Raw genomic sequence first — 23,366 nt, forward strand, 5'->3', positions numbered from 1 at the left:
TCCTGTCCACATGTAGAAACAATTCGATTAAAAATAAATGATAATATTAGGGAAGAGTTAGAATAATTGTAGGTTTATTAGATGTGTCATGTGTAGCGTGCCAGTGCCAAAAGTGCCAGTAGGATGCCAGTGTTATTTTTATTACCATAGTAATTTTATATTTTATGGGATTAAAGGCCAGTCAATTGCGAAGCTCAAAATTTTAAATGTACAAATAAATTTAAGACAAATTATTATTGATATAAGAATATCTGATCTAACAGAGAATTTATCTAAGTATTTATTTTAGTGTTTAGGCCAGTCTGCCGAGTCATTTTATTAATGAGTAGGAAACTTCTAGAATAATTTTTTTTTAATTTTCAATTCGATTCTAACTAGTAATTTTTTGTTTGCAATTACGCATGTTATAAATATCGTTATTTGTTTAATTTGTTGGAGATTTTGATACTTTTATACATTCCCTAAATGATGCGTCAATTTTAGATTTTATTATTATCTTTTTTTTGATATTTGATAACTTTGTATTTATTTGTATAGCCGTTGATTGAAAACAACTCTCTCGTCAGTTTAAAAATAAGAATAAATTCTTCTCTGATGTTATTTAATGTTGTTTAGTTACCAAAAAAATGGTGAAAATGTGGAAAAACTGTTAAACGGTGTAATCTAATAACGAGAATTTTGTATTAGGAGATAAAACTGTGACATTGAGAGAGATTTTTCTAGAAATATTTGACAGTTATTCGTCTCTCTCTTTTTAACTACGACTCGAATACAATGTACATTAGTAAAATATATAAAACCTTTCTAAGTTCTCTGCCGATGAATTTAAAAATAAATAATATGTAAATTAAGTTACATTCCTAAGCTACAAGTTACTTTAATTATTGGTTGTTATTGTTTTCAGTGTGATATCGATATTATAATGTGTTTATATTTTTAACATTTATAAAATAAATCTTAATATATTTCATGGAGAAATAAACGTGAGTGCCTTTATATTTTGTGTTGTTTTTTTTTAATTTCCAACCTTATGCATTAGGTCGAGGGTATAAATTTGTCTTAAGTTTAAAGAGTTGTATTAGAACCTCTTTGGTTCCGTATTATTTATAATTTTTTTTTCGACACTATTGATTAGTTTAAATTTCGAAATGAAAGAAAATCGTTTAAATGGTACAAAGCTGTCTGTCAAAAACAACACGAATTTATTATTGTAAAAAATTTTGTAGCTTTACTATCGAAATATTAAAAATTAATATTTAATAAACTTCCTTAGGCATAGAGAAAAGAGGCATAAATAAAATAAAGTTGTATTAGTTACACCTTTTATAATTCAAAAACGGCTGTACCAATTTTTATAGTTTAGATCTTTTTTCGTTCTAAGTATGATAATAAATATTACAATATGAAACTAATTAATTAAAAAACTTACACATTAGAATAGAGCAATGGTATCGCTAGAGAACTGAGACTTACCACAGCTCAGAAAGAAATTTTCAGAGGGATGCGCCCTACAAACTTATTTTTACGTGATAATTATAAAATCCGAAATCATTTATTGACTGCCAGATATTATGATGGTCAAAAGGCGAAAAATAATTAAAATTATACTCAATAACTTAGTGAAATCAAAGTTCCTGTCCCAACAATGATAAGGTAACGAAAAACCTTAAAAAACGAGAGCCATGAAAAATATGAAATAAGTAAAATTACAGTTTAGCGAAACGAACTTCACAGGCTGAGACAGTTATAAAAAATCACATAGTTTTATTCAGTGTACAAATGATATAACAATAATAGTAACAAGAATTCTCGTGATATTAGTGTACCTTATTAATTTATTATTATAAAACTTAATTTTAAATAATGTAACACAAAAAGGCTATGATAGTCGATGGGCCCAGCGACGATACGTCGTCATTAAAAACAACCTACTAGCCGGAATCATGACTATGGAATCCTTACACGTGTCTCTTAGCAGATCGATGTGACAAAAACAGCAACCGCTGCACAGGTACCGTAAACCCTGAGGGAGCACGAACCGAAATAATAAAAACATATTGTTAGGACGTCCTGAAAAACAAACAAGACACCAATGATTTTAGAACCTAAGATTTAAGTTATGAAATAGTTTAATAAACTTAATAAACCCTGAGACATGTAGAAATGCAAGCAAAAAATAATTAGTAAATATTAAATACCACTGTAAAAAAAGTTTAATTAACTCCGCGGTAAAAGAATATATATGTGTTAACCCGTCAACTGCCTATGAATATATCTACCCGCAATACTCTGACACCTTCGGGTTAGATTTTCCCGAAACGAAGTATGGTACATTATATCGCATTGCCCTAAAAATACAGATTAAAATCACTTACTCTAGATATATTACAGACCACAGGATCATAAATTAAAAAAAAAAAAAAAAACATTTAAAAAAAATCGTTTTTGTCACTGTCAAGTGCCATGTTGCACCCATCCCGACCAACGAAAGGTTAAGTCTATAACAAAAAAAAGAAAAATGTAAAAGAAGAGTAAAGTAAAGAGGTAAGCATTGAATTAATTTAAGTAGAGTTTTATGTAACTCTATCTACATCAATTCTTAATAAATAAAATATATTTCGAAGAGAGATGCGCGTCATATTTATAACTTTAAAGATTCCTTGTGAAATGTTTTTAATGAAACTAGTACTACATTCTAACTAATACTTAAAATCTAGTGACAGACACATGATATATACAAGAAACAAAAATGAACTTTTCAAGCCTTTATTTCGTATTCAAAAATTTAACAAATGCTTGAAGTGTCTCGAGTGAACGCAAATTTACTTCCAAATTTAAAACAATTATGTTCTTAATTTTAAATCTATATTATGAAGTAAATATTAAATAATCCTAATGATTCAAAAGTTTTTAGTTAATCAAAATATGTGGAACTTTGTCGAGTCATTTAAAATAGTTGATATTATAATTAACACATCAAACATTAAATTTCATTTAAAAACAGGTGCTGCATCTTGTTGTGCGCGCTATGTGGCGTGTTGTATTCTGGTAGCTATGTGGCATGCTCTTTGCTAATTCAACTTTCCTATTCGCTGGGTAAATATCTGTTATGGTAATCAGCATATCACACCGAAAGTATAAAGATCTTGGAACCTTAGTCTTATTTCTAAAAGAGAATATTATCCCATAAGTGGAGTTAAACTAAAAAGTCATAATGGAGAGAAATGTTAATTGAAAATTAGAAATTGTAAAACAGTTAAAAATTGCTAGAATAGTGGCGAAGGATGGGAGGCGATACATGTATGTTATGTAAGTCCAAGCCGTGACAGTAAGAGATAATTTGAAGAATGAGAGAAGATAGAATAGAAGAAATTGTGATGGATGAAAAAATAGAAAATGTTAATTAAACAAATAATGACAAAAAAATTTTGGGAGGAAAATATCCCTGTCATAGAATAAAATAGTTGGTATAAGAGGTCCAACCAACTGCATCATTACAAAAAAACTTTTTCATGGAATACCCTTTGGTTGCGGTGGCATCGAAGGCATTATGCCCGAATCCTACCGGAAAAATCTCCAGGGTATTCTTGGACGACTGTTAAAACTAGAGGAACGCTTAATTAGTTTGAACAACGGTTGTCTTGTGCCTTGTTTGGGAACAGCTGGAACACTCCACCCAATAAAGACGCAATAAGCTAACGCGTCAATGTCGAACCAGTCTAAGCATGCAGAAGAAAATCTAGATTAGATGATATCATACTGCATTGGTTATTCAAAACTCGACTCATATCGTTCCACAATTACCGTAGTCGCCTGATTTGGCTCCGTGTGACTTCTGTCTATTCAGCAAACTCAAAAAGCCTATACGGGGACAACGAAACGATTAAGGAGATAAAAACTTATTCGAAGTTCTTGAAGGACGAACTGGAAAAAGACTATTCCAACTGTTTTGAAGACCGGAAAAAGCGTGAACAAAAGTAAGTCATATCAGAAGGTGATGAGATCGATTTGGGAGAATAAATATACACTTTATACAAATTTACTTTATATTATTATTAAATGATTATATACGATTGTGTCCAAGGAATTAAACCTGCGATATACGATCACAAGTTTCAGTTCAAGAGAAATTTAAAAGAATCTTTGTGATTTTAAATATTCACATAATACCTCTTTTGTTTAAGACAATAACCAAATATATAATTCCTCTTAATAATTAACATAAAAAGTGATATCAAAATTTTCTCAGAAATATCTTCAGCGCGATGCCATTCTCGAGTTGTTTTCGTGTTAAATAATTTTCACCAAACGGTGAGACCATGTCGGGCGTTACATTTTAAAGGTTAATCAAGTTGTTATAATTATGACATATAGCGAAGCAACAATTTTGACTTACTACATAACCAGAGCAGTCGAAATATAATGCACTCATTTGTAAACTGGTATAAACACATCCTTATACGGCATGGGCACAATAAAACCTTAACCGAATTAATTGATATTATTAAGTCTGTCCGTATACACGCGACACCTATTATTTTTCGTTCCGTCAAATGAAAAATCAGCCTTAAGTTTTATTAGATAAGAAAGTTTTACAACACCCGAGGCGCAGAGTGAATTGCTTTGTAGAGATTTTTGTCACTCAATTCAAGCGAAGTCATGCCGCAGTGCGTGGTAACAAATCATCATTTTTTCGAAACGCCCGGCAGTCAGTCACTCCCCGATATAGCCGGGCTGTTTACGCGGGCGAAAAGAAATGTTGCTCGTTAGCGCGGATAATGGGAGCTTTGCATTATTGACCGATGTACGATCGAGTGGAAAAGTGTTTATTTATTTATTTAACAAACTAATGGTAATATTAAGAATTTTAACAAACATGATATTAGCAGTTCTCTGATAAGATTATCCACTTTTTAATTATTCAATTAAAAATTTTCGAATATTATTGCGACATCGTCTTCGCGTTAAAAAAATTAAAACACTATTTTTAATCTATTTAACTGTCAAAAAAATGTTTATTTGGCATAGAAACTAGTGTACCGTTGAATAAAAAAACATTTAAAGCAATAATTTTTTTTCATGTTTGCTAAAATACGTAATTTTTTTTTCTATGAGTTCCGATATTATTTTCAGATTAAACGGTAGAAGACTGACAGTTCATAAGTCGCGGGTTCAATTCCCATGATACAACCTTATAATTCACACTTTATACATTAATTATATTACCATTGCACACAGAGAAGTTTCCAGAGAACTAGCAGGAGTATCCTCTGTATACTATAATACCACACTGTGACCGCCAGCCCGCCTGCCAAGCATGAGTATGGTATATCCCCCACAGATATCTTTGTACAAGGCCTATGCCCTGTAGTGGGTATCTATGGCGATCATTTTAGAATAGATTTTTCATATAATTTTCATTTAAACTTTTCCGCACGATTACCCCACCAAAAGGGTCCAGTTTTCGGGTTCGATTTTAACGAGGAAATATATCGCCCTAATTGAGATTACACCTCTTGCAGTTGGAGTCCAAAAAATCATGTCGTTATGGCCAAAGATGGTGTTGATTTATTAAGACGTCCGTTGAATAGACAGCTCCGAAGTGGAGCATCCGGGAAGACGAATGAGCGGTTGTCGTGTTCCGTACGCGCGTGAGTACCACAGATTAAGAATGTAAGCGACAAAATGCTGACATTTGATTTATTTATTATAAAACTTACATTTATATCGGTACCATTAAGTTATATCACAGATTATATTTGATCATACGCACAAATAATTTGCATCATCAGTGAATATTCTAATATATGGATAATTCAATATAAAATAAATTACTGTTAGATATTATGCTGTCTTGTAAACTTCAATTGCGAAAATAATTAATTTCAGAGAAGATATATAAACTTAAACATTGCCGTGGACTAGTGTAAAGACAGCCTTAATTACACTTAATTACTAAGCCAATGACACTAATGAGAAGAAACCAAATAACTGCGCTCTAGTATGTTAGTAGCCTAAGTTAATTACTTATACCTTTTCGATTCTTAATTATTTCCAAGTTTCTATTCATTTTGTAGTCATATATGTTTAACCAGTCTATTTATTTTGAAATAATAATTTTTTGTATGTATAAACAAGAATTTTGTCAACAATGTCTAAAATTTGAATTTAGAATGTTATATCATAATTTGTAATTTCATGACAAAGACAGAGATAAAATATAAAAGATAATTAACTTATTATCTATATTATATATGACTCTACTCTTCTTCGCAACGTGTTATCATTGTGGGGAAGAAGCAGAAAGAAATTCCTCTTGAAAAATTTAATAACAAATACAGTAAGATACACTTAAGTTAGTGGGATATAGGTTGGAATTTCCTATATATTATCCTACATAGTTGGAAGACCTCCATCTAGGATTTTCCGATGTATCCTTAACGATGTCAATTGCCCAACGCTGCACACGCTGATCCGTGGTCTCCACTCGACAATCTTAATGTCCCTGCAGCAATCTATGTAGTGGGCTACTATTTACACTAACTGTAGCTAGAATCTCTATTATAGTGTGGGATTCTTCCTAGAATAGGTTACAACGCGGAGTCCAAAGTAGAAGTGTGTTTATTTATTCGAGCTTTCCCCTTATTTATATCGACGTAAATGAAGAATTTTATTTCGGTGTAATTCCCCTTTTCGATACGTAGCTGTCGACGACGTTATGTTTCTGCCTTAATAAAGATGTTATTAAAGAAAAATATTTCTGTAGAATTCCCCTTTTCGATCATTGGCTATCTATGACGTTATGTTGCTGCCTTGGTAAAGATGTAAGTAAAGAAAAATATTTCAGTAGAATTCCCCTTTTCGATCATTGGCTATCTATGACGTTACGTTGCTGCCTTGATAAAGATGTAAGTAAAGAAAAATATTTCTGTAGAATTCCCCTTTTCGATGTTTCGCTGACGATGACCTAATGTTGCTCATACAACAGTTAAAAATAAGAAGTATAAGAAAGTTCAGAATAAAAGTCTAAATCTACGAAAATGTGAGCCAGGTAAGAAAAATCAGAATAAGTTTATTTCAAAAGGGTAAAATTTGTTATGGAAATTCGACATCAACAACACTGACAATGTAAATATATCTATAATCACGTTGTATATTTGTTAAAAAATTACACAAATAATTTTATAGGATTATTCCTAGGGCCGGTTGATCTTGGATGTATTAAATACACTAGATCTGAAGTAGAAGTGTGTATATACATCAATCTTAGCCCTAATTTATACCGATTTAATACAATAAAAACAATGTTCAACCAATAAATCATAGTGTGCTCTCTTTCGTCCGATGTGTATAAAGGATTATATTTCTACGGAATTCCCCTTTTCGATGCGCCACTGACAATGATGTAATGTATCTCTCACAATTTTAATGAATCATTAAAACTTCACGAAACTATATAATGTCGGCATTATCGTAAAATCAATCTTCATGTAAACATTTGGGGTACAAATAATAGCATTTCTCTTCGTTATTGTATACAAAAGAAGTCCGCAACTGTACAAAAATCTCTCCACAGATTTGCGATATGACCGTTCAAAATATACCTTGGTTTAGTGATATCCAAGACCTTAAAAATATTGACCCTTCCGATGAATTTAATATATAATGTTTGCCAATATGTAGCACCTATGTTCAACTTACAAATTCTGTTTTGATCTTAGAATGGATCTTAGAAATAGTTGGAATTCATACAATATCAGAGACTGATATTTCGACTTGAAACAACAACTTTTTTTTTCATTTTTATCGTATTTCTTGACAAAATTACAAAATTTATGACTGCGCTAATTCCGCATAAATTTTGATTTATTCATAAGCGACATCGACCCAATGACTTTATGTTTAATTTGGCAGCTTTACTAATGCACAATTTGTGACGAAATGTATTATATATGCAAATTATATGGATTTAATCAAATATTTTATTTTATATACGTGCATGCAATATATACAAACAGAATAGCGGTGGACGAGTGATGGGATTGTGATCCAAATTCACGGGTTCGATTCTTGGAACGACGTATTATTTATCATCCGAAAGGAATACCAGTAATTATTTAAATCATTTACATTTATTAGTAACACATACTAAAATTTAAATATTATGTTCTAATAAAACTGTAAAACTCGTAAAAGAGAGTAGCGACATCTATTAATTGACATAAAATTATGATCATTATAGAAATGTAAGCGCAACTAAGTTCTCGCTGTTTTTATTACCGCATTCGATCCCCGGGGTACAATCATATATAATTTACACTTTGTGCATTAATTACATAGGATTTACACTATTAGAATTTTTCAAAGATGGGCAGCAGCGACTTTTATAATACAACACTGCGATCGCCAAATCGCCTGCCAAGCGTAGCTATATTGATATATCCCTTTATATATATATATTCTATACGTTGCATTAGGTGTCCAAGGTGACCACGGACCAGCAAGCATTGTTCAGGACATCCCTAAGAGATAGTAATGAACTTGTTAGAATAGTCAGAAAAAGAGAGAAATTGTGTAAGATGGGAGAGAGAGAGAGAAAGAGGGTAAAAATTGGAAAGTTTGTTAAAAAAATATTGTAAAAAAGATCCTTGTCCCAAAAATAACATAGGGGGAAAAGAGACTCCCGTAAAAAGGAGGCATAAAAAGGTAGTTTAAAGACACTAGATGCAAGCCACTATCATCCAATCCTGTTGGGATATTTATGTTCAATAGTGGATTCAAATTATGATGACGTAATTATTAGTGGGATCGAAAAGTAATGTCGCTTTTTAAGTTAAATTCACACGACTACATTTTTAACAAGTTTTTATTTCTAATGAACAATATATTCACTTTCGTTATCAACAACCTTTTGCCATCTAGTATACAAACTTTCAATGCGGGAGCGGTAACAAATCAATTGGTTTTTCTTTAAAATATGTCGACAGAAACGACATTACTTTTCGGTCCACTATACATAGAAATTCATAAACGTAACAATGTTTTTATTAAATAATTATGACAAATATATTTATCATTAATTAAAAGGGATATACATTAACTTGTTTACAACTAACAGATTGCTATTAAAATAGATTTCTATATTTCACATTTGACCTTCCCTATCTAAAAGGTCACTAAGCGCGATCATCCGGAAACAAGATTGCAGTAACCACTTTCGAGTCATTAAAACGGCTGGGAGCGCCAATATAATCTTTCTGTCAGTTATGTTATAGAGTATTATAAATATAATTATATTTGGCATATGCCTTATTATAATTTTAAAAATGTATTTAACTGTAATTTAATTAATCGTGTATTTGAATTAATCTAGTGTTAGTATCAGGTCGGGTCCGGAGAAGAACCAAGATCATCGAAACAGCTTGAAGAATTGCTCATCTGAAATGGCAGTACGCTTGTGCAATCGATGGTCATGGGACCGAAAGATTCTGGAGTGTTGACCACGACCCGGTAGACGTTGCGTGGGTAAGCCCCCGACCAGGTAGACCTGCGACATAATTAAGGAAGTCGCTAGATGCAAGCAGAAATAGTCTGCTCATCATAGAGATCATAGCACCTTATGCTTCACAGGGAACATCCATCGGCTAAAAAATAAGAAGGAGACGTAAGTCGATATCTATATTGTTACAATTATAAATCAATTAAACCATGAGAAATTTGGTGCCATCGACTGAGAGAAGAAGATAAGATATCGGTAAATATATTGAAACTTCTTTGCGTATATGTGATTCTAGCCGGCATATTGCACATATATGTCCGGTTTCAAGTTACAATTTAGTTTGTTTGGGATACTCGATTGCAATAAAAACTAATGGTGTCCGATTTGGGTGACGCCAATCTTGTCCAGTTCAATCTTTCCAAAATACAGGCGTGTCTTTTCTCCGAGAAAAAGAGTAGCTTCGATTTAACACCCACTTTTGAAGGTATATCCTTACAGAATACTAACCATCTAGTGCTTGTAGATATTACCATCACCTCTATCCTCAACCATGGCTAACAAATTGAGTCCATGGCATCAGCGGGGTCCAAGAAATCATCAAATCTTTCAAAAGTTCGACGGTACTTCAACACTGAATAGCTGCTTAATTTTTACACTGCCCAAGTTCGATCCTGCATGGAGTACTGCAGTCACCTCATGGACGGTGCAGCAAAATATCATCTGGAAGCTTTGAACTCAGTTGACGGAAGATCCCGTAGGTTATTTACAACGAAAAGCTCTCAAATAGCAGACTACACACCCTTGAGCATCGTTATCGAGTTACCAGCTTATCGGTTTTTTATAGGACACTTTGGAGAGTGCTCGAAGGTTTTTTCGAACTGATTGAGCCATCTTCATTCTTTTATCGGTCTACTAGGTGCAGGCAAAAGTTTCTTCCATACGTTGTTGACATACCCAAAGGTCGAACTAAACAATTTGACAGATTGTTTTTGGTGAGAGTTGCCAAGATTTGAAACGACCTGCCTGGGTCTATTTTTCCTAATAAATTGAACTCCGAAGCCTTTAAGAGTAGAGTGGACAGGTTTCTTTTGGATGGGCGTGTACCACCTTTATCTTAATCTACACTGTTCATCAGGTGAGATGGAAGACAAACGCCTATTCCATTACAACTATATAAAAAAAATAAATGTAATGTCTTGATTTATGAAATAAATGAATAAATAAACTTAAAAATGAATAAAGTTAAAAATAGTCAATATCGTTGTTATGAGCGAATAGTTTCACAACACCTTCAATAAGTCAGGAGGATATTATAAAAACTTATTTAATGTCCGTTAACATCGAAAAGAGTACCGAAATAAAAATAACGAGTCGGAAAGACAATTTTTTACTCACCGCGGAGGCAATTCCGAATTCGAATTTTTAATATTTTCGTCCAAAATAATTACTGGTTTGTCACAGTGGGCAGTAAACGTCAAATAAAATGCGTGAAAGACAACTCAGAAGATTTCGATTTGGCGCTTTATTGTGCGTAATGTTGTGCTCTTTGATTGGTTTAAAATTTTAACGATGTTTTTTTTTATTTAATCGATTTTAAACATCCCTATTCCGTGAAGGTATTGAGTCATTTTTTTAAAGAAACTATTATATTTTTGACAAAAGTCACTTGTGATAAATCCTGTTTGTATTTAATATCATAATTTTCTTTTTTTCCAGCTGTAAGACATTTATTGTTGTGCATAGGACTGCCACATAGATTTTCAAAAGCACTGTTTAGTTTATATCTAAATAATTTGCGCATTACAAAAGTTCTCTCCGCAACAAGTTAATATTAATTTTAATACACATTAGATTAAAGTATGGTACCAATATATACTCACGTTTCAGAAACATGGGTCTCTCGCTCTGAGAAACATTGGTAAAGTCATAATCGCTCAACGCACCATGGAGAAAGCTTTACTCGGTATTTCAATAAGAGGTCAAATCAGAATTGTGGGAATCCGAAGACCAAGGAAAGTATTTTTTTTTAATTATAGCCTTATTTTTGACATTTTTTTTTCTTTTCCTCTTTGGTACATCTTAAGCTCTTTTATTATTCTTCTATTTAACTTCATCTAAATTTCCGAGCTTTCTTTTTTTAAGGCCCCCGCTATTGGGAGCCTCTCGTACCCCTATTTTGTTTGGGACAGAGAATTTATTTACGAATAATTTTCCTTTTTTTTCCCGAGCTTTCTCAGTTTGTTTCTTATTTTATAATTACATTAATTTCTTTTATAACCATAAGGTTATTATATAAAATAGTTAATAGTTATTATAAAATAGCTCTTTTCGGAAGAAGGCTTAGAGGAAAAACTAAGTTGGAGTTAAGTATGTCACAAAAAATTGCCGCTAGTGACTTAAGGTTCTAGAGCGTAGGTCATGAACTTGCAAGTGTAGCGTTGTTAAAGTTGTCAGTAGACGCTGATTGCAGACCGTAAGGAACACTTATGTTTAGCAATGGAAATCCTTTTGCTAAAATGATGAAGATACATCAGACTGTTTGTTTGTCTGTTAATGCCATATTTAATAATAAAATAAATATTTAATATAAATAGAGACAGTCAAAAGGTTACTAGATTTCAACCCGAATTCGAAGAATGCAATAAAACATAGACTTATAAATTTTTAATATATCAAAGCGCCACAGATTCGCTAATAAAGTATATTAGCAAGCAAATCGCTTTCTTAAATAATCTTGTAGTTTTATTATGACTTGACCTTTTTTTGATCGCCATTATTGACTCGATTTTATGAACAAATATTTCATTAATTTTGGATACATATACATATATGTTGAATCGATAAGTCTACATAACACGTTATTTTTAAAAACAAATCTATAATATATTAATTTATTTTGACGCTCTGTCGTCTTTTATACGAAAAGTGACACAGACAGTGTTAAGAATACGAAAAAAATAAACTAAGGTATAAACTTAAATGAGAAAGTCGCCACGCTTGGAAGGCTGTCTTCTCTTGTTTCATATGTATTGACTTAGTTACATTATATGTATTAATTATAGTATCCTTAAAATATATATCTAATTCAAGTTTAATCATGCGTAAAGCCGATAACACTGTCATTCATCAATACAGCCTTTATTTAATTACGAATAAGGTTCGTAATTTAAGTCCATAGATGCCCGCTACATAACCTACCCCACTTCCAGAGATATCTATAGAGAGATATACCGTTATCGCCATGCCTGGCAGGCGGGTGAGCGATCACAGTGTTCTGATATGGTACGGAGAGGACGCTGATATCAATGCTGCGACAATCCTAGTGAAGTAGGAGTGAGTAAAGTCGGTATTATAGGAAGACCATGTAGGTAGCATTCTTTTATTTCTTGATGATTCTTCCTCATATTTTTCGTTCGAGCAGAGCACGCTTTTCCTGTCTTCTTTATGTGGTCGTTACTCTATTGTAAATCTGAATTAAATGAATAATACTATCATATGTGTGTATATATATATATATATATATATATATATATATATATATATCATATATATATATATATATATAGTTAGCTGTGAAGGACCTCAGAATTAATAAAGAGACCCTTGATAATACTCATACAAGCTAAAGATTGCCTCGATGTCCGGGCTTACACTGTCAACATCTAGCGACTCTCCTCATCCTTGATTGTGTCGTTGGTCTACCTAGCGGAGACCACCCATGTTGCATCTACCGCCTCGTGGTAATTGTTCACCTTCTGGCCCCAACCGTCGTTGACTTTACTATCAAAATGTCTCACTTAGCATATCTTCTAACTATGACATTTCTTCATGATTGATGGCCTCGAGCCTTTTTATAAAGCCCATTGTAAGCGACCAGATCTCGTGTTCATATACCATCAATGGCATCATACACCGATCAAAGACCTTCGTATATATATATATATATGTTGTTTTAGACGAGAAGATGTTTCGGAGCTTTCCGAACGCAGATGGCTGATCTGTAATTGACTGTGGAATTTGATTGTACATACGTATACCTTGTGCCATAAGCGATCTATTTAATTTTCGAAGACGAAAACTAGGTGTATATAGCTTATTTTTATTATTAATACAAGGATTCACACCATGTCTACCACTTTTAAATAATTTAGATTGTTTTTGAGGACAAACAAAACATTATGTAAGAATACTGTCTTCGCCCACACTGCACTTTATTGGATTAAAAATATTGATTCAATATCTGTGTCGTTGTCCCAGTGTAATATGCCATAAGGCATTATCCAAAATAACAAAAAAATAATGCGGATGCATTCGGATGTATCCTTGGCTTGCCTTTGGTTAACACTACCTACCCAAGCCGCATACACAACACCAACACTACACAGCTCTACTCGGGTAGAACGGTTTACTACGTGCAAACGTCATCGTACAACTGAAATGCGTCTATCCAGCTTCTGTTTTATTTTTAAGTTCATGGACCCTTCCACTCCGTGAACTCAGTCCCGAAGAAACTGTAGAAGCCCCTGGGCTAACAGCATCAATTTCAACCGAAACCAACCAAGCAAAATAAACGAATCTAGTCTAGATACCTAAAGGTGTTTGATTTCCTTTCTTTTTTGAAGATTAATTTTGTTATCATTTTTTGCCCTATCTTCAACTTTATTACTTCTATTTCTATATCTTAAAAACATAAGAAGAAAAGAAAGTAAAACAGAAAACTAATTATGATCATACTCACTTCTGTTTGAGGATCCATAGAGAAGCAAAAGTATCTGATATTCCAGCGGTTTGGCAAATTGAAATAGTAGTTGAAAGGCCTCGTAACTAACAGAATAGATGGTGCTTGGGACCTGATATTCTGGACATTAGCTTCCCATTGATCCTATTGGATATCTATGGGATAGGCATATGTCTAGCTGTGGATGTCTTCTATGTATAGTTTAATTTTCATTTCTTTAAGTATTTCTTAAGTTTAATTTTCTTCTCTAATAACCATCCAAAGGTTTTCTAGTAGAGATTACTTTTAGCGACCAAACCTATTATACTTGTATATAAATTGTTTCTATTTTGTTTCGTTATTATCTATGTTAATTTGTTACATTTCATTTTTGATTATTTTTTAAAAGTGTTTTGGTGTATAATAAAGTGTAAATAAATAAACAACACTTCAATTTATTTTATTTTCTAGATCCTTCCTTTAATTGTATGTATATATTCGAAGAATATTACAAAATGGCGCCACTTAAAAAAAGAACATTTTCCGCGAGATGTTGTAAAAGAATTTAAAAACGTCTAGAATTTTATATCCGTGTATTTTATTAATCTAATATAATAAAGAGTATACAGCGGGTGCGAGAATGAAATAAAAATTCTATAATTATACAGGCTGTTCAAATTATCGTACATAATTTCGTCGTAAATTTATAAGTGCGTCATACTTTATCGAGTAGGCTCCAGGGGGTCGTTTTAATCTGTTTCCAATTCGATTCAAAGATCAATAATAAAATTTATATCGACAGATCGCCGAACTGTGTCGAACTAAAAAAAAAATTATAATTCCGTAAATCGGTGATCCAATAGCACATTATTGTCATATTATCGAAAGGTCATTATTGTAATTAAGATATTTTAAGAATCATAAAGTCGTATGTCAATTGGCAATTATGGTTTTTAAGCGACACACTGTCGTGATTTTGTTTCGAGTTTTAATAGTATAGGTAATATAAATCGTTTCATTACATCGCACATTATAGTGAAATATACGGCCGTTGGATGTGATAAATATATTATTTTCGAACCTTGATTTAGAGAACATCTAATGAATTGAATTATAAACGCACGAAGTGAATTCACACTGTGAATTTTTCTATTTTGAATCAACCTGGGCGATGTCCCGTCGACTTTATTGTACCAATTACTTTGTTTTGTATCGGAATGCGGTTTATTCCGTTTTAAGGTATTTCGTAACACATTGTTAATCAGTTTTATCAATCATTTATGCATGGGTTTATATTTAAATTTTTAATAATGCTACTCGGAGCTAAGTTGACTTTAACGGATATAAAATTTAAACATGTAAAACGATATATTTATATATATATATATATATATATATATATATATATATATATATATATATATATATATATATATATATATAAATATCATTTTGAATTTGTCGATATATATATATATATATATATGTGTGTGTGTGTGTGTGTGCGTGTATGCGTGTGTGTGTGTGCGTGATCACGAGGTGTACGATAGCTTGCCTAGAAGTAACCTATTCACTCTTATCTTGAAGACTCCTAAGTTGTAATTGACTGTCAGCCTATAAGCAATTAGTTCTGCTGGATACATGTCTACTCCAGATGTTCACGGAGCAGCGAGGATTAAGAAATAAGATATAAGAAATTGAGTAGAATGAAAGGAGAATGATGAAAATATTAAAATATTAGAAAATAATATTCACACCGAGTCCTTGCCCCGTTGGAGAACATAATAGAAGAAAGGTTCATTTCAATAAAGATATCTTCAATTTAAATTTGTCGATACATATGCTGTATTAGGGCTGTATAGATCAGAAACACTTGGCGCGCCTCCGAGAAAATTCTACAGTGTAAGGCCGATAGTGGATTTCTACTAGTTCTAGAGGTTTATTATAATGTAAACAAATTACTTTGATAGGTCAATCAAAATTTTTGATCGCACTATAGGAGTCATAAATATTTTACGTTTAAAGTTTTTTAAACCTCGCATGTGCCGTTTGTAAAGCATCGAACACAATAATGGATATCAGCATTGTACGATCAGATCTTGCATAAATAAAACAGAAGATAATCTTGTAATTTGTCACTGATTTATATGAGACATACATTTTCATACAATTCATTGTAATGATTCACTTGTAAAATATTTTTCTTTGTCGTCGTTTCAGTTCGTATATGCCCCATTCAAGATATGGGCCTCGTTTGTTACCGTGATCGACATAGACATAAAGGGTATGCTGGAATTTGTTGAGGAGTTGAGTTGATTTCAGTAAGGGTAACTTCGACGCATATCCATCTCTTCACGGGGGGTTCTCTGAATACCTTCATAGGTTCAAGCTCAAGGAGAACCCCTCGTGCTACTGCGAACCAGGCGTGGACCAGACCGTGGTCCACCTTGTAGCCAAGTGTCCCACATTCGGTGAACTCCATCTCGACTCCGAATGCCGGTTAGGCATTAAAGTTAGCAAGGTGTCAATAGCCTCGCAATCGAGAAGGAACAGACGCGACTTGAATTCCTTAGGCTGTGCAAAAAGATCATACACAGACACGCAGACAATAAAGAGAAACAAAAACTAATAATGTGAAAACTGTAAAATTAATGTAATTATAGAAATAAGTACATAAATTCCAAAAAAATTGTCAAATAAAATTAAATAAGTAAATATTGTAAACCTGAGGAACGAGGTGATGGAAAGCACCGCAAAAGAGGGAGATAGAATGAAAGGGAAAGATAGATGAAATGTGGAAAGCAAGTATAGGAATACAGGAACATAACATGCATGGAAGAAGAGAATGGATATAAAAGATAAGTGAAAAAAATATTAAAAAATAAGAAAAAGAAGTCCCTAACCACACCAACCACCACCACACCAAGTTAGAGGTAGGGATTAAAATAAAACCCCGACGCACGCTTCCCTTTTGAAAGAGGAGGAAAGCAGCCAGAATTACTTGCGGTTTTGTTGCAGGGTGATAGGTGACGTTTCCAGGTAAAACCAAACAGTGTAATAGGAAGTGTAGGGGATGGGAGGCGATACGTGATACATTCATACATTTGGGTAAATTCTGTATGTTGAATGTATACTGAATGATAGAAATTGTGGAAGATAAGAGAAGGATGATGAAATTAGAAGGGTATGCGTTTCTGTCCCGAAAATAACATAGAGAAAGAGTGTTTAAAAAAATAACTCCGACGCAAAAAGAGCACGGTGTTTGGATACGGAAACCAGTCCGTATAGACAAGACAAGAGAACACGCATATAGCGACATCTTATGCCTTGACTATATCACTCGATATCGCCAATAGAGAACCTTTCGGCCCATAAAGTTGAATGAACGATGTGCCATGCCTACTAACAAATTACACTAGCAATTATTTTTAACTAATTGTAGCAATTCATCATTATGATATTTAAAATGAAGGCCCGATACTAAACATTTTTAACAATTAAAGTTCAACTTAATCTGTCACTACTATTTTTGGGTTACATATGCCGACATTAAGTTTGTTAAAAAAATAACTTAATTTTTTTTAAACATTAGTCAAAAAAAATTTATAAGAAACAAGCGCATATTTAACATTCAAATTCTCTCAATAATCGATATTCCGTTAATAATTTATACTTCGCTCTATCTAGACTGTAGTAGTAATATATTAATTTATTGCCTCATATTGAATACAATCATTATTCAACAAAACGCCCACAAAACGAAACACGAATCAGAATAACACTTCCTTCACTATTCTTAAGATTAGTCGGACCAGTTTTTGGATTCATCGCTTTAACATTTGGCAATTTAAAAAAAAATACTTTTATAAGTCTATGGTGTGGAAAATTTACATCTGTTCTAAAATATCAAATTTAATATTCGATTAAAAATATCGGTTCAATTGTAATATTACGAAAGCCTACTGCTTCCTATACGACAAAGAAATTAGGATATTAAAAGATGAAGAAGTCAGATGTAAGACTTTGAAATATGACATTGGAGATGTATGTTATCGATATAATAGATTAAACACACTCTATAAATCAAGCAAAACCTTTGGAAAATCAATCACACCTGTTTTATCTACTTTGGCCACATTTTACAAACAGACGACATTATTTATTTATTTAGATATACAAGCAGTAAGCATAAGTGAAAAGTACGTTAAAAGTTATCAATAAATCATTGTTGTTACTGTCTTCCTTTATAGGTGACACAACGGTATTAATTTACTATATACAACATTGCAGAAAGATTAAACCACATCAAATAAAAAAAATAAGAGAAAAGTCACAGCACGTAAGAGGAAACATCTATAAAGGTAAGGTAAGAAGACTGAAGTATTCCGGAGAGACAAATTTAATAATAAAAGTGTTAATAAGGAGCATGAATAAATAATTAGAAGTGATAATAAAAATACGAAAGCTAGAATATTTGGGCCACGTGATAAGAAAATCAAAATACGAGCTACTGCATTTTATCGTACAGTAATTATTTTGATCCTGGTTGAAAAACTTACACCAGTGATTTGAAAAGAGCGCTCGTTCGATCTTCAGAACAATGACGTCTAAGATTAAAATTGCTCTAACGGTCGTCGATCTTCGTAAGAAGAAGGCTATTTAAAAAGAAAAAGAATAAAGGTATTCTTCAAAACAACTCTACAAATATTCTGAGAAGGTTTTGGCCCATACGGAAGGTTTCTTTTTTTTGTGTGGCCACATTTACAGTTTCTTTAATGCACTAGTAGAGCAATTCATTTCCAAGTTTAATTATCACTTAAACACACATACACATCCTTTATCGATTCAGCCTTTAGACGCCCACTGCAAGATATAAGCCTTTTCCAAAGATACCTATGGGCTGAAAATCGCAGTGTGGTACTATAATACGCAGAGCATGCTGCGATTATTCACTAGAAACTTGTTGTTCAGCACTAGCAATCCTTAAACATTAATGCACAAATTGTCTATGACGGTATCCAGAGAATTGAACCCGTGATCTACGATCGCAAATCTTAGTCCGTCACCACTGAGCTACCACAGCTCCACTTGTAGATTTATTATGTGTTAATTACGAAGTACAGGAGTATATTGTGATACTGTACACAATTGTCTACAAGAGGGTCTAATTTTTTAAAGCCTACAGTATTATTTAACAAACTATTCTTTATTTATAGTAATGACCATACATTGCTATATAGAGACAAATGGTAAGAGAATGAAAGAGATTGTGAAGAACGGAAGAGGAGAGTGGTAAGAAAACACTAATTTAAAAATGTTTAAATAATAAAGACTCTTTCCTCAATATGATGCGGATACGAGAAGCCTCAAAAAGGGACCAAAATTAAAAAAAATATATGTATATTTGATTCAAAAACAAATTTAATTTTACAAACTATTCTTTATTTATAGTAATAACCATACATTGCTATGTAGAGACAAATGGTAAGAGAATGAAAGAGATTGTGAAGAACGGAAGAGGAGAGTGGTAAGAAAACACTAACTTAAAAATATTTAAATAATAAAGGCTCTTTCCTCAATATGATGCGGATACGAGAAGCCTCAAAAAAGGGACCAAAATTAAAAAAAATATATGTATATTTGATTCAAAAACAAATTTAATTTTACAAACTATTCTTTATTTATAGTAATAACCATACATTGCTATGTAGAGACAAATGGTAAGAGAATGAAAGAGATTGTGAAGAACGGAAGAGGAGAGTGGTAAGAAAACACTAACTTAAAAATATTTAAATAATAAAGGCTCTTTCCTCAATATGATGCGGATACGAGAAGCCTCAAAAAAGGGACCAAAATTAAAAAAAATATATGTATATTTGATTCAAAAACAAATTTAATTTTACAAACTATTCTTTATTTATAGTAATAACCATACATTGCTATGTAGAGACAAATGGTAAGAGAATGAAAGAGATTGTGAAGAACGGAAGAGGAGAGTGGTAAGAAAACACTAACTTAAAAATGTTTAAATAATAAAGACTCTTTCCTCAATATGATGCGGATACGAGAAGCCTCAAAAAGGGACCAAAATTAAAAAAAATATATGTATATTTGATTCAAAAACAAATTTAATTTTACAAACTATTCTTTATTTATAGTAATAACCATACATTGCTATGTAGAGACAAATGGTAAGAGAATGAAAGAGATTGTGAAGAACGGAAGAGGAGAGTGGTAAGAAAACACTAACTTAAAAATATTTAAATAATAAAGGCTCTTTCCTCAATATGATGCGGATACGAGAAGCCTCAAAAAGGGACCAAAATTAAAAAAAATATATGTATATTTGATTCAAAAACAAATTTAATTTTACAAACTATTCTTTATTTATAGTAATAACCATACATTGCTATGTAGAGACAAATGGTAAGAGAATGAAAGAGATTGTGAAGAACGGAAGAGGAGAGTGGTAAGAAAACACTAACTTAAAAATATTTAAATAATAAAGGCTCTTTCCTCAATATGATGCGGATACGAGAAGCCTCAAAAAAGGGATCAAAAATTTAAAAAAATATGTATATTTGAGTCAAAAACAAATTTAATTTTAAGTACAAATTGAAACGATTGGAAATAAAGATTTAAAATATAAATGTGTTTCACAAAGGCAGTGTTCCCGGCCAGTTATTTAACAAAGCTAGGAGATCTCGAACGCGCCGATAGGCCCGGGTCGCGCTATCGCGATTCGAGCGCCACCTAGCGGAAGGCACTTATCGGGCTGAGATTTATTCGGCACACGCATCGCTCGGCCACTGCTAATTTTGGTATTGCCCGTGTTTAATGGCATCAGGATGTTTATTTTATCGCAGCTAAGCCTTTTACGAAGATTCCGCACTATTTGTAACCTGTTTGTTTAAGGACCCGAAGGCTTTGTGTTTTCTATTTGTATCATCAATCGATCTAAGAAGTGTTTGTTTGGTTTTAGAAAGAAATCATTTATTTCTTTCTGTTCCGATGAACATTTTTATGCTAAAAATTATTTGATCATTACATATATGCTCTTAATTTTAAGATTTAAAACTAAGAAACGGACGGTCTAAGATATTTTGTTGAACTTTGTTATATATGCGCACACGCATATCCATGAAGGATCTCTTAACTAGTGCCAAACACAGTAATCGGTGTAACATAACTCCTGAAGATGCCCACTAATTAGTCTAACATAACTCCTAAAGATGCCCCGTGGAGGAGTGAAACACGTGTTGAGTGATTTGACGGTGGCAGTTGTGTAATTCGCATTGTTTGCCGCATACGCATTTATCAGCGGGCTGGCGGGTGGTGCACTTTGTTGCACGACTACCAATGCATGTGCGGAAGTGGCTAAATATTGGTCCTTTTCTTACTTAGGATGGACTTCCGCAAGGTAACGCCTGATTCCATTAAAGATCTGGTAACTTTTAAAGACAAAATTTAAGGGTTCTGTAGGTTATTATAACTAGTTTAAAGTAATAGAGATTCAAGTTACTGGCTTGACTGGTACATATCAGCGAGTAAATGATCTTCCACCTGGTATTTTACTATACTATCTACTTTAAGGAAGTAGATGAACTGAACTTTTAAGTTTGTCGAAGTAACGTGATTTTCAGAGGACGTTGTGGTCAAAATAACTTAAGACTCATTAGTAACATTTTGTGGTTTACCTGATCTTGATAATATGACAATAGGTAATCTAAGTAGCTCGAGGAAATGCTTGTCTGAAATGGCAATGGGTGCGTCCAACCTATGGCCATTGCGATCGAAGGCTTCTCCAATGGCGACCACGTCATAGGTGGTCATGGTGGCGGTCTTGGTCCTGGTCTTGGTCTTGGCGGCTATCCCTTGCAATGAGCGTCTATCAGCTGAATAGAAGAAGACGATGAAGCCTTTTGGTGTCGGTATGAATGTCATTATATTTATGTAACATTAAATAAATCAAACTATTTTTACTACGAAACAGTACATTTTTATCACACGATATTACTGTAAATAATTATGTTTAAATAAAAATATTAAAAAATAAATAAACTACGAATAATCGATTTAATAACAAATATGAAAGTTCAATAAATTAAATCGTATGTTGTTAGATGTAAACACCAATACAAATATCATTTAAAAAAGAATTTTATTTATCAATTCTATTAACATTTTTATATCATTAATTAAATTAAAATGTTGTCATGATCTTTAATTAAAATAGAAAACAAAAATGAACGTATTAATAGTAACCTGATTTATATTAATACTAGAAAACTTGATATTGTTTCGTATAACGAAATTCAATTAATATATATACAACATATACGATGAAATTTATAATAAATTGATCTCCATTCTCCAAATCGCTATGATTATTATATCGATATGATTAAACAAAATAATTAATATGATAATCAGACGAATTAAAATGCAGAAGTATCAAAACCCAAATCCGTAAGTCGGCCAAATAAAAGCTATAATTATAATTCCACAACAAATTACATATTGCAAGAAAGCGATGTTCTGTTTTCAATTAATAACGGTTACTGTTAAAATAACGTTATAGCATAGCATAACAGTTAACCTCGTGCTAAAAAAATAGCATGTTACATATTTTCTAAGTTTTAGTAACTTTTTTTTGGGTTTCTGACCTAGGTTAGGTTAGGTTAGGTTTGCCCAGACCTCCCTAAACTCCCACTAGCTTCGGCGACTCTGAGGCGGACTATGGTTCGACGTGGTCTCGAACCATCGTGATAGCACCACAAGGGTTTCGCGGGTAGCGTATACACGCATACCCCGGGACGGGTTATTGAAAATAGCACGGCGCGAGGAAAGACCGCGTAGCGATCCCTGACCGGGAGATACTGCGGTCCCTCGTATAGCGCAGAGGGCGATCACCGGGGGAGGTTTTAGTGGGTAGGAATCCCACATACCCCTGTCCTCTCCCCAGATGCGGGGCATCTTGAACTTACGAAAGATTCCCCCCACCCCCGAAACAAAAAAAAAGGCTTGCCTAGACCTGTCTAGACCTTCCATCATAAATTTTCGAAAGGTATAGCTAGAAGTGACGGACATCAATGCAACTTCCATCTATCTTTACAAGGTCACCAGTGTACCTTGTGGATGGATTTCCTT

Source organism: Battus philenor, unplaced genomic scaffold (assembly GCF_028537555.1).
Source record: "Battus philenor isolate CCGP_79_NKW_IND1 unplaced genomic scaffold, ilBatPhil1.0.hap1 SCAF_16, whole genome shotgun sequence".
Lineage (NCBI taxonomy): Eukaryota > Metazoa > Arthropoda > Insecta > Lepidoptera > Papilionidae > Battus > Battus philenor.